This window comes from Hordeum vulgare, chromosome 3H (assembly GCF_904849725.1).
Source record: "Hordeum vulgare subsp. vulgare chromosome 3H, MorexV3_pseudomolecules_assembly, whole genome shotgun sequence".
Taxonomy (NCBI): Eukaryota; Viridiplantae; Streptophyta; class Magnoliopsida; order Poales; family Poaceae; genus Hordeum; species Hordeum vulgare.
Window position 1 is genome coordinate 354363656 of NC_058520.1, and position 14861 is coordinate 354378516.

Below are 14861 nucleotides of genomic sequence, written 5' to 3' on the forward strand. Positions count from 1 at the left end.
AACACCTCATGAGCATCACCACATAAAACCACAAGTATCCAATCTCTACTTCACAAGTGAACACAAGGTATGACAAGGAAGGTATGGCATGGATGCATGTATGCAAAAGAAGAATACAAGGCAACACATGAAAACAGACATGCATAGATAGCTCTCATGACAATGTCAAGGTGGTCCCACATGGAAGGTTACAAAAAGGGAAGGCTTTACACTTGGGGCACTACACATGTCCTTCATGATCTTCATGGAGATCTATCCTATGTAATACTCTTTTGCGACGTGTTTATAGAGATCCGATGAATTGTGAGTTTACGTTCAGATTATCTATGAATATTATTTGAATGTCTTCTGAATTCTTATATGCATGATTTCATATCTTAGCAAGTATTCGAGTTATTGGATTGGTTTGGCCAACTAGACTCGTAATTCTTGCAATGGGAGAAGTGCTTAGTTTTGGGTTCAATCTTGCGGTGTCCTCACCCAGTGACATAGTAGGTGTAGCGAGGCACGTATTGTATTGTTGCCATCGAGGATAAAAAGATCGGGTTTTCATCATATTGCTTGAGTTTATCCCTCCACGTCATGTCATCTTACTTAATGTGTTACTCTCTTGTTCATGAACTTAATACTCTAGATGCACGCAGGAGTCGGTCGATGTGTGGAGTAATAGTAGTAGATGCAGAATCGTGTCGGTCTACTTGACACGGACGTGATGCCTATGTGCATAATCATTGCCTTAGACATCTTCATAATTATTCACCTTTCTATCAATTGCTCGACAATAATTTCTTCACCCACCGTATTATCTTCCTTTATGAGAGAAGCCTCTAGTGAAACCTATGGCCCCCGGGTCTATTTTCCATATTATACTTTCGGATCTATAAACCAAAAATACCAAAAATATCTTGCTGCAATTTATTTACTTTTGTTTCCGCAATCTTTTATGTCTATCTCTATCATATCTCATCCTTGCAAATAACTCTGAAGGGATGGACAACTCCTTTTTAGCATTGAGTGCAAGAGTTTGATTATTTGTGTAGGTATTACGATTGGGGCCTTGCTTGTTTCTCCTACTGGATTGATACCTTGGTTCTCAATAAACTGAGGGAAATACTTATCTACTTTGCTCCATCACCCTTTCCTCTTCAAGGGAAAACCAACGCAAGCTCAAGAGGTAGCAAGAAGGATTTCTGGCTCCATTGCCGGGGAGTATACATAGCAAGATCAAGCCTACCAAGTACCCATCACAAACTTATCTCTTGCATTTACTTTATTTGCCATTCGCCTCTTGTTTCCCTCTCCCCCACTTCTAAAAGGATTTTCAGAAAATACCAAAAAGATTTGCCTTTTTATTCACCCTTTTTTCGTTCGTCTTTTCATTTGCTCGCTTGTGTGCTAGATTGCTTGCTTTGTCACGATGACTCAATAGAAATACAAGTTATGTGACTTTTCCATTACTAATAATAATGATTTTATTAGTACTCCCATTGCTCCCGCCACTAGTGAGAAATCTTGTGAAATTAATGCCGCTTTGCTCAATCTTGTTATGAAAGAACAATTTTCTGGCCTTCCTAGTGAAGATGTCGCATCCCATCTAAATACTTCCGTTGAGTTGTGTGAGATGCAAAAGAAGAAAGATGTGGATAATGAAATTGTTAAATTGAAGCTATTTCCTTTCTCACTAAGAGATCGTGTCAAAACTTGGTTTTCATCTTGCTACCTCTTGAGCTTGCGTTGGTTTTCCCTTGAAGAGGAAACGGTGATGCATCGAAGTAGATATGTATTTCCCTGAGTCTGTTGAGAACCAAGGTATCGATCCATTAGGAGGAACAAGCAAGGCTCCAATAGTAGTACCTACACAAATAATCAAACACTTGCCCCCAATGCCATTAAGGGGTTGTCAATCCCTTCAGAGTTATTTGCAAAGATGAGATCTGATAGAGATAGGTCTAAAATATTGATAGATGTGAAAGTAAAACTAAAGTAAATAAATTGCAGCAAAGTATTGTTTGCTATTTTTGGTTTATAGATCTGAAAATATAATATGGAAAATAGACTTGAGGGCCATAGGTTTCACTAGAGGCTTCTCTCATAAAGGAAAATAATACGGTGGGTGAACAATTACTCTCGAGCAATTGATAGAAAAGCAAATAATTATGAAGATATCCAAGGCAATGATTATGCATATAGGCATCACGTATGTATCAAGTAGACCGAAACGATTCTGCATCTACTACTATTACTCCACTCATCGACCGACCCCTGCCTGCATCTAGAGTATTGAGTTCATGAAGAACAGAGTAACACATTAAGTAAGATGACATGATGTAGAGGGATAAAATCAAGCAATATGATGAAAACCCCATCTTTTTACCCTTGATGGCAAAAATACAATACGTGCCTCGCTACCCCTACTCTCACTCGGTGAGGACACTGCAAGATTGAACCCAAAACTAAGCACTTCTCCCATTGCAAGAATTACGAATCTAGTTGGCCAAACCAAACAAGTAATTCGAAGAGACTTGCAAAGATATGAAATCATGCATATAAGAATTCAGAAGAGACTCAAATAATATTCATGGATAATCTGAACATAAACTCACAATTCATCGGATCTCGACAAACACACTGCAAAAGAGTATTACATCGGATAGATCCCCATGAAGATCATGAAGAACATGGTATTGAAGATCAAAGACAGAGAACAAGCCATCTAGCTACTAGCTATGGACCTGTAGGTCTATGGTGAACTACTCACACAACATCGGAGGGGTAATGGATTTGATGTAGATGCCCTCCGTGATCAATTCCCTCTCGGGTAGATTACCGGAAAAGGCTCCCAGATTAGATCTCTCGGGAACAGAGGCTCCCGGCGGCGTAAAAGTATTTTTGTTGCTCCTTTTGGTGATACGGAAATATTTGGGAATTTATAGGCCAAGAATTAGAGTTAGGAGACCTGCAGGGGGGCCACAAGCCAGGGGGCGCAGCCACCCCCAAGGCGCGCCCTGCACGCTTGTTGCCTCCCGGCAATTGCCTTGCCCCTACTCCAAGTCTATTGCGTGTCTTCTCGTCCAAGAAAAATCTTTCTCGTGATTTTATTCCGTTTGGACTCTGTTTAATATTCCTTATCTACAATATTCAAAAATGTGGAAAAAATAGAAACAGGCACTAGGCTCTAGATTAATAGGTTAGTCCCAAAAATAATATAAAACAACATATAAATACATATAAAACATCCAAAACATATAATATAATAGCATGGAACAATAAAAAATTATAGATACGTTGGAGACGTATCAAGCATCCCCAAGCTTAATTCCTGCTCGTCCTCGAGTAGTTAATTGACAAAAACAGAATTTTTGATGTGGAATGCTACTTAATATAATTATCCATGTAATATTCTCTAATGTGGCATGAATATTCAGACGCATAACACTCAAAACACAAGTTTATATTGACATAAAACAATAATACTTCGAGCATAATAATATGGTAATTACCTCCTTTCGAAATAACATGGTCTTAGAAAGTTATCCCTACAACATCATATGGTCTGTCTATGCTCCATCTTCACCACACAAAGTATCTAAATCATGCACAACGCCGATGAAAATCAGGCAATTGTTTCACACTTTTTATGTTCTCAAACCTTTTCAACTCTCACGCAATACATGAGCGTGAGTGATACGTCCATTTTGCATCATGCTTTCATGTTGATATTTATTGCTTTTTGGGCTGTTATATTACCTGTGGTACCATATTTATGCCTTTTCTCTCTTATTTTGCAAGGATTATTTGAAGAGGGAGAATTCAGGCAGCTGGAATTCTGGACTTGAAAAGGAGCAAATCCTAGTCCACTATTGAGCACATCTCCAAATGCCCTGAAAATTTACGTGGATTTTTTCTGGAATATATTAAAAATACCGTGCGAAAGAACTACCGGAGGGGGGCCACCAGGGCCCCACAAGCCCCCACTCCGCCACCAGGGGGTGGCGGTGGGCAGGCTTGTGGGCTGCTTGAAGGCCCACTAGCCCCCCTCTTTGGTTATATGAAGCGTCCTGGTCTGGAAAAAAATCAATCGGGAGATTTTTCGTGGTTTCGCCGCCTCCAGGAGGCGAAACTTGAGCAGATCCAATCTAGAGCTCCGGGAGGACGATCCTGCCGGGGAAACTTCCCTCCCGGAGGGGGAAATCGTCACCATCATCATCACCAACACTCCTCTCGTCGGATGGGAGGAATCTTCATCAACATCTTCATCAGCACCATCTCCTCTCCAATCCCTAGTTCATCTCTTGTAATCAATCTTCGTCTCGCGACTCAGATTGGTACTTGTAAGGTTGCTAGTAGTGTTGATTACTCTTTGTAGTTGATGCTAGTTGGATTATTTGGTGGAAGAGTTTATGTTCAGATCCTTGATTCTATTCATTACACCTCTGGTCATGATTATGATTATGTCTTGTGAGTAGTTACTTTTGTTCCTGAGGACATGGGATAAGTCATGATGATAATAGTCATGTGAATTTGATATTCGTTCGGTACTTTGATATGTTGTATGTTGTTTTTCCTCTAGTGGTGTTTTGTGAACATCGACTACATAACACTTCACCATATTTGGGCCTAGAGGAAGGCATTGGGAAGTAGTAAGTAGATGATGGGTTGCTGGAGTGACAGAAGCTTAAACCCGAGTCTATGCGTTGCTTCGTGAGGGGCTGATTTGGATCCAGTAGTTTAATGCTATGGTTAGACTTTGTCTTAATTCTTCTTTTGTAGTTGCGGATGCTTGTGAGAGAGGTTAATTATAAGTGGGATGCTTGTCCAAGTAAGGGCAGTACCCAAGCGCCGGTCCACCCACATATCAAACTATCAAAGTAACGAACGCGAATCATATGAACTTGATGAAACTAGCATGACAGAAATTCCCGAGTGTCCTCGGGAGCGTTTTTCCTCCTATAAGACTTTGTTAAGGCTTGTCCCTTGCTACAAAAGGGATTGGACCACTTGCTGCATCATTGCTACTACTTTTTACTTGTTACTTTTCGCTTGCTACGTTTCACCTCACTACACCATCACTTGTTACCGCTACTTTCAGTGCTTGCAGTTATTACCTCGCTGAAATCCGTTTATCACAGCCTTCTGCTCCTCGTTGGGTTCAACACTCTTACTTATCGAAAGGAATAAGATTGATCCCCTATACTTGTGGGTCATCAGTGAGCCATGGATATAGCACTATAGGTGGAATAGAGTGTGGTGGAGGTTGCAAACAGAAAGGAAGAAGATAGTCTCACATCAACTAGGCATATCAATGGCCTATTTAGATGCCCATCAATAAATATTAATGTGAGTGAGTAGGGATTGCCATGCAACAAATGCACTAGAGCTATAAGTGTACGAAAGCTCAAAAAGAAAACTAAGTGGTTTTGCAAAAGATGTAATTCCACTAGTTATATGAAAGTGACAACATAGGAGACTCTCTATGAAGAACATGGTGCTGCTTTGAAGAACAAGTGTGGAAAAATATAGTAGCATTGTCCCTTCTCTCTTTCTCTCATTTTTTTCTTTTTTTGGTGGGATTCTTTGGCCTCTTTTATTTTCTTGTGGGCTTCGCTGGCCTCTTTTATTTTCTTGTAAAGTACGAAGATTCATCCCAACTTGTGAGGGAATCATAATTTCCATCATCCTTTTCTCACACGGGACAATGCTCTAATAATGCAAATCATCACACTTTTATTTACTTACAACTCAAAAGATTACAACTCGATATCTAGAACAAAGCTTGACTCTACACGCAATAAGGAAGGGATTGTGTGTGTCGTAAAAACAAGACGGTGGTGTTGCATGGCAATATATCTCGGAATGGCTATGAAAATTCCATAATAGGTAGGTATGTGTATGTTTTGAGGAAAATATATGGTGGCTGTTTCGAGGATGGTTAGCTTAATGTACCGGCAAAAGTTGCGCGGTACTAGAGAGGCTAACAAAGGTGGAAGGGTGAGAGTGCGTATAATCCATGAACTCAACATTAGTCATAAAGAAATCACATACTTATTGCAAAAGCCTTTTAGTTATCAAAGCAAAGTATTAGACGCATGCTCCTAGGGGAAGGGTTGTCAGGAGTTAACCATCGCGCGATCCCGACCTCCACACAAAGGTTGACAATCATTAAATAAGTCATGCTCCGACTTCATCACATAACGGTTCACAATACGTGCATGCTACGAGAATCACCAGCTTTAACACAAGTATTTTTTCTAATTCACAACTACTTACTAGCATGACTCTCATATCACCATCTTCACATCTCAAAACTACATGCAAGAAATCAAACTTCTCATCATATTCAATGCACTTAATATGAAAGTTTTAATTATATCCCTCTTGGATGCCTATTATATTAGGACTAAATTCGTAACCTAAACCAATTACCATGCTGTTAAAAGAACTCTTAAAATAATATAAGTGAAGTACGAGAGTTTAATAATTTCTATAAAACAAAATACCGCCATGCTCTAAAAGATATAAGTGAAGTACTAGAGCAACATTGCCTAGCTCAAAAGATATAATTGAAGCATAAAGAGTATTCTAATAAATTTACGATTCAGTGTGTGTCTATCTATAAAAAGATGTGTTCAGCAAGGATGATTGTGGAAAACTAAAAAGTACAGACTCATATCATACAAGACGCTCCAAGCAAAACACATATCATGTGTTGAATAAAAATATAGACTCAAGTAAATTTACCGATGGATTGAAGATGAAAGAGGGGATGACTTCTGGGGCATCCGCAAGCTAAGGCTCTTTGTTATCCTTGAATATGGTTTGGAGTGCCTTGGTCATCCCCAAGCTTAGGCTCTTTCCACTCCTTATTCCATAGTCCATCAAATCTTTACCCAAAACTTGAAAACTTCACAACACAAAACTCAACAGAAAACTCATGAGATCCGTTAGCATAAAAAACATAAATAACCACTTAGGTACTGTTGTGAAATCATTATTTATTTATATTTATGTAATATTAACTGTATTCTAACTTCTCCATGGTTCATACCCCCCGATACAACCCATAGATTCATCAAAATAAGCAAACAACACAAATAAAACAGAATTTGTCAAAAATAGAACAATCTGTTTACTTTGAATACTTATGCAAATCCAAAAATTATGGAAAATTAGGAAGATCTAGGAAATTTTTAAACCAATCTTTTGTAAAAACTTTAGATCAAAATATCGTTCCAGTGAATTTATGAAATTCCTGGACTGAGTGTGAAAGTTTCTGTTTTTCAGCAAAATCAACTTGCAAACACCATAGACCATCCCAAAGGTCTTACTTTGCTCAAACACTAATTAAAGCAAGAAAACACAATTATTAAAGATGTAATAATGTGTGCAACACTCAAAAACAAAAATCAAAACAAAATCAAAACAAATAAAATTGGGTTGCCTCCAAACAAGCGCTATTGTTTAACTCCCCTAGCTAGGCAAAATGCAATAGATCAAGGTATTATCATCTTTGGTATGCAATCCATAGGTAGATCTCATAATAGATTCATAAGGTAATCTTATTTTCTTTCTGGGAAAGTGCTCCATGCCTTTCCTTAATGGAAATTGGAATCTAATATTACCTTCTTTCACGTTAATAATTGCACCAATCGTTCTAAGGAAAGGTCTGCCAAGAATAATAGGACATGTAGGATTGCATTATATATCAAGAACAATGAAATCTACAGGCACATAATTCCTATTAGAAACAATAAGAACATCATTAATCCTTCCCGCAGGTTTCTTAATTGTGGAATCCGCTAGATGCAAATTTTGAGAATAATCGTCAAATTCATGGAATCCTAACACATCACATAAAGTTTTTGGAATTGTGGAAAATCTACCACCCAAATCACACAAAGCATGGCACTCAAGATATTTAATTTTAATTTTAATAGCAGGTTCCCACTCATCATAAAGTTCTCTAGGTATAGAAATGTCCAACTCAAGCTTATCTTCCAAAGATTTGATCATGACATCCATAATATGTTTAGTAAAAGCTTTATTTTGACTATAAGAATGGGGAGAATTTAACATGGATTGAATGAAGGAAACACAATCAATTAAATAGAAACTGTCATAATTAAAATCCTTGAAATACGAAAGAGTGGGCTCATTGCTATTTAAAGTTTTGACCTCTTCCATCCCACTTTTATCAATCTTATCCGTAAGATCTATGAACTCCGAATCATTGGGACGCCTCTTAACAAAAGTTGAATCATCTCCAGTCCCATATTTTTCAATATTTATGCTATAAAACAAAGATTCAACAGGTGTCACACCAATCACTTTTAGATCTTCATCAATATTATCACGAGAAAACACTTTTTCAAGCCATTAACACTTAGCACGTATTCTAGCGGTTCTTTCCTTACACTCACCAATAGAAATTTTCATATCTTTTAAAGACTCATTAATATCATTCTTGGGTGGAATAGATTTATTTTTCAAAGAATCAATCTCAATAAAAATTCTATCAACGTTCCTAGCCAAGTCATCAATCTTGAGCAATTTTTCTCCAATCATAGCATTGATACCTTTTTGAGAGCTAATGGATTCTTTTATATTATTCTCAAGATCAGAGGGCATTTTATTATAATTCCAGAAGAATTGTTGTAGGAATTACCATAATTATTAGAGGAATTACTAGGAAATGGCCTAGGTATGAAATTACCTCTATACGCATTATTGCCAAAATTGTTCCTACCAACAAAATTCACATCCATAGATTCATTATTATTTCCAATCAAAGAACACAAAGGCATATCATTGGGATCAATAGGATTACTCTTACTAGCAAAGAATTTCATTAATTCATCCATCTTTCCACTCAAATTATTTGTTTCTTCCATATCATGCACTTTTCTACTAGTAGGAGATCTTTCGGTATGCCATTGAGAGTAATTTGCCATAATATTATCTAGGAGTTTAGTAGCTTCTCCTAATTTAATTTACATAAAGGTACCACCCGCGGTTGAATCTAAAAGCTTTCTAGAAGGAAAATTCAATCCCGCAAAAAAATTGTATAATCATCCATAAGCTCAAACCATGCGCGGGGCAATTCATAATCATTAGTTTCATCCTCTCCCGAGATTATGCAACATGCTCATGATCAAGTTTCTTAAAATTCATTATGTTGTTCCTAAGGGATATAACCTTAGCGGGTGGAAAGTACTTGGAAATAAAAGCATCTTTACACTTATTCCATGAATCAATACTATTTTTAGGTAAATATGAAAACCAAGTTTTAGGACGATCTCGTGGGGAGAAAGGAAATAGCTTTAATTTAAAATTTTCATTATCCACATATTTCTTATTTTTCATATCACACAACTCAACAAAAGTATTTAGATGGGATGCGGCATCTTCACTAGGAAGGCCAGAAAATTGTTCTTCCATAACAAGATTGAGCAGAGCGGCATTAATTTCACAAGATTCCGCACTAGTGGAGGGAGCAGTGGAAGTACTAATAAAATCATTATTATTAATAGTGGAAAAATCACATAACTTGGTATTCTCTTGAGTCATCGTGACAAAGCAAGCAATCTAGCACACAAGCAAGCAAACAAAAAGACGAACGAAAAAAGGGCGGATAAAAAGGCAAATCTTTTTGTTATTTTCTGAAAATCTTTTTAGAACTGGGGGAGAGGAAAACGAGAGGCAAACGGAAAATAAAGTAAATTAAAGAGATTAGTTTGTGATGGGTACTTGGTGATCTTGCTATGTATCGTCCCCGGCAACGGCGCGAGAAATCCTTCTTGCTACCTCTTGAGCTTGTGTTGGTTTTCCCTTGAAGAGGAAAGGGTGATGCAACAAAGTAGATAAGTATTTCTATCAGTTTGTTGAGAACTAAGGTATCAATCCAGTAAGAGGAACAAGCAAGGCTCCAATAGTAGTACCTAAACAAATAATCAAACACTTGCACCCAACGCTATAAAGGGGTTGTGAATCCCTTCAGAGTTATTTGCAAGGATGAGATCTTATAGAGATAGGTATAAAATATTGATAGATCTGAAAGTAAAACTAAAGTAAATAAATTGCATCAAGGTATTTTTGGTTTATAGATCTGAATATAATATGGAAAATAGACGCGGGGGCCATAGGTTTCACTAGAGGCTTCTCTCATAAAGGAAAATAATACGGTGGGTGAACAAATTACTGTCGAGCAATTGATAGAAATGCAAATAATTATGAATGTATCCAAGGCAATGATTATGCATATCGGCATCACATCCGTATCAAGTAGACTGAAACGATCCTACATCTACTACTCTCTTTTTGATTTTCAATAGCTTTACTTCAAGTAGATCATCAAGAAACAATAGCTTTACTTCAAGAATCATTTGAAGATCAAAAAACAGCTTTACTTCAAAAAGAGATTAGTAGATCTTCAAGTAGATCAAATAATACTTCAAGAAATAATAAAAGAATCGTTTGAAGATAAAAAAGATCATCAAGTAGTAGATCATCAAGTAGATCATCAAGTAGTATTGATTCCATGAAGTAGATCATCTACTACATGAATCTACTATATGAAACAACATCTTTTATTATTCCATGAAATAATAGCTTTACTTCAAGAATATCTACTACTTGATGATCTACTACTCTCTTTTTGATCTTCAAACGATTTTGCATCTACTACTCTCTTTTTTCAAGACTCCGCACTAGTGGCATCACCTACGGGTCCATAGCTTGTGGCATCCCGGCAATTGCCTTGCCCCCTACTCCAAGTCTGTTGCGTGTCTTGTGGTCCAAGAAAAATATTTCTGGTGATTTTATTCCGTTTGGACTCCGTTTAATATTCCTTATCTACAATATTCGAAAACGTGAAAAAATAGAAACTGGCACTAGGCTCTAGATTAATAAGTTTGTCCCAAAAATAATAGAAAACAACATATAAATTCATATAAAATATCTAAAACATATAATATAATAGCATGGAACAATCAAAAATTATAGATACGTTGGAGACGTATCACATCTTTACCTAAAAATAGTATTGATTCATGGAATAAGTCTAAAGATGCTTTTATTTCCAAGTACTTTCCGCCCGCTAATATTATCTCCCTTAGGAAAGATATAATGAATTTTAAGAAACTTTATCATGATCACGTTGCACAATATTGGTAGAGGATGAAACTAATGATTAGGAATTGGCCCGCACATGGTTTCAGTTTATGGATGATTATACAAATTTTTTATGCAGGATTGAATTTTCCTTCTAGAAATCTTTTAGATTCTGCCGCAGGTGGTACTTTTATGGAAATCACATTAGGGGAAGCTAATAAATTCCTAGATAATATTATGCAAAATTACTCTCAATGGCATACCGAAATATCTCCTACTAGTAAAAAAGTGCACGCTATTGAAGAATAAAACACTTTGAGTGGAAAGATGGATGAATTAATGAAATTGTTTGCTAGTAAGAGTGCTCCTATTGATCCCAATGATATGCCTTTGTCTTCTTTGATTGGAAATAATAATGAATGTATGGATGTGAATTTTGTTGGTAGGAACAATTTTGGCAATAACGCGTATAGAGATAATTTCAATCCTAGGCCGTTTCCTAGTACTTCCTCTAACAATTATGTTAATTCCTACAACAATTCTTATCAAAATTATAATAAGATTCCCTCTGATCTCGAGAATAATATTAAAGAATTCATTAGCTCGCAAAAGGGTTCGAATGCTATGATTGAAGAAAAATTGCTCAAGATTGATGATTTGGCTAGGAACATTGATAGAATTTATCTTGAGATTGATTATTTGAAAATTAGATCTATTCCACCCAAGCATGATATTGGCGAGTCTTTAAAATCTATGATAATCTCTATTGATGAGTGTAAGAAAAGGACCGCTAGAATACGTAATAAGCGTGAATGGCTTGAAAAGGTGTTTTCTTGTGATAATAATGATAAAGATCTTAAAGTGATTGATGTGACACCTATCGAATCCTTGTTTTCTAATATAAATATTGAAAAATATGGGACTGGAGATGAGTCAACTTTAGTTAAAAAGCGTCCCAATGATTCGGAGTTTATAGATCTTAATTATAAGATTTATAAAAGTGGGATGGAAGAGGTCAAAATTTTAAATAGCAATGAGCCCACTCTTTTGGATTTCAAGAACTTTAATTATGATAGTTGCTCTTTGATTGATTGCGTTTCCTTTTTTGCAATCCATGTTGGATTCTCCGCACGCTTATAATCAAAATAAAGCTTTTACTAAACATATTGTGGATGCTATGATGAAATCTTTTGAAGAAAAACTTGAGTTGGTAGTTTCTATACCTAGAAATCTTTATGATGAGTGGGAACCTACTATTAAGATTAAAATTAAATATTATGAGTGTCATGCTGTGTGTGATTTGGGTGCTAGCATTTCCACAATCCCAAAAACTTTATGTGATGTGCTAGGATTCCATGAATTTGATGATTTCTCTTTAAATTTGCATCTAGCAGATTCTACAATCAAGAAACCTACGGGAAAGATTAATGATGTTAATATTGTTGCAAATAGGAATTATGTGCCCATAGATTTCATTGTTCTTGATATAGATTGCAATCCTACATGTCCTATTATTCTTGGCGGACCTTTCCTTAGAACGATTGGTGCAATTATTGGTATGAAAGAAGGAAGTATTAGATTCCAGTTTCCATTAAGGAAAGGTATAGAGAACTTTCATAGAAATAAAATACGATTACCTTATGATTCTATTATGAGAGTTACTTATGGAGTGCATACCAAAGATGACAATACCTAGATCTATTGCATTATGCCTAGCTAGGGGCGTTAAACAATAACGGTTGTTGGGAGGCAACCCAATTTTATTTTTATGTTTTTGTTTTTGCTTCTGTTTTTGAGGGCTGAACACATTATTACTTCTGTAATAATTGTCTTTTCTTTATTTAATTAGTGTTTGAGCCAAGTAAGACCTTTGGGATGGTCTACGTTGTTTGCAAGTTGATTTCGATGAAAAACATCAACTTTCACTCTCAGTCCAGGAAATTTGTAAATTCACTGGAATGTGATTTTGATTTGAATTTTTACACAATATTGATTTACTAAGTTCCCAGATTGTTCTATTTGTTCAGAATGTTTGGAGTTACATAAGTATTCGAAGTAAACATATTGCTACGGACTATTCTATTTTTGACAGATTTTGTTTTTTTTTGTGTTGTTTGCTTATTTTGATGAATCTATGGGTTGTATCGGGGGGGGGGGGGTATGAACCATGGAGAAGTTGTAATGCAGTAAATATGACATCAATATAAATAAATAGCGAGTTCACAACAATACCTAAAGTGGTGATTTATTTTTCTTATACTAACAGGTCTCATGAGTTTTCTGTTGAGTTTTGTGTTGTGAAGTTTTCAAGTTTTGGGTAAAGATTTGATGGACTATGGAATAAAGAGTGGTAAGAGCCTAAGCTTGGGGATGTCCATGGCACCTCAAACCATATTCAAGGATACTAAAGAGCCTAAGTTTGGTGATGCCCCAAAAGGGATCCCCTCTTTCGTCTTCAATCCATCGGTAAATTTACTTGAGGCTATATTTGTATTCACCACATGATATGTGTTTTGCTTGGAGCATCTTGTATGATATGAGTCTTTACTTTTTAGTTTCCCACAATCATCCTTGATGCACGCATCTTTTTAGAGAGACACACTGAATCGTGAATTTATTAGAATACTCTTTGTGCTTCACTTATATCTTTTGAGATAGGCAATGTTGCTCTAGTGCTTCACTTATATCTTTTAGAACACGACGGTGTGGTGTTTTATGGAAATTATTATACTCTGGTACCTCACTTATATTATTTTCGAGTTCTTTAAACAGCATGGTAATTGGTTTAGGTTATGAATTTAGTCCTAATATAATGGGCATCCAAGAGGGATATAATAAAAACTTTCATATTAAGTGCATTGAATATGATGTGAAGTTGTATTCCTTGCATATAGTTTTGAGATATGAAGATGGAATATGACAGTCATGCTAGTAAGTAATTGTGAATTAGAAGAAATACTTGTGTTAAAGCTTGTGATTCCCGTAGCATGCACGTATGGTGAACCGTTATGTGATGAAGTCGGATCATGACTTGTTTAATGATTGTCAACCTTTGTGTTGAGGTCGAGATCGTACGATGGTTAACTCCTACCAACCCTTCCCCTAGGAGCATGCATCTAATACTTTGCTTCGATAACTAATAGGCTTTTGCAATAAGTATGTGAGTTCTTTATAACTAATGTTGAGTTCATGGATTATATGCACTCTCACCCTTCCACCTTTGCTAGCCTCTCTAGTACCGCACAACTCTCGCGGGTACATTAAACCCACCTTCCTCAAAACAGCCAGCATATATTTTCCTCAAAACAACCACCATATCTACCTACTATGGCATTTTCATAGCCATTCCGAGATATATTGCCATGCAACACCACCATACAATTTCAATGACACGCACCACCACTTCCATATTGCTTATAGAGTCATATTTTGTTCTAGATATCAAGTTGTAATCTTTGAGTTGTAAGTAAATAAAAGTGCAATGATTTGCATTATTAGAGCATTTTCCTATGTGAGAAAAGGATGACGGAAGCTATGTTTCCCTCACTAGTTGGGACGAGTCTCCGGACTTTACAAAAAATGGAAGAGGCCGGCGAAGCCCATAAAAATAAAAGAGGCCAAAGAAGCCCACCAAAAAAGAGAAAAAGGTGGAAAATGAGAGAAAGAGAGAAGGGACAATGCTACTATATTTTTCCACACGTGTGCTTCAAAGTAGCACCATGTTCTTCATAGATAGTCTTCTATTTTGTCACTTT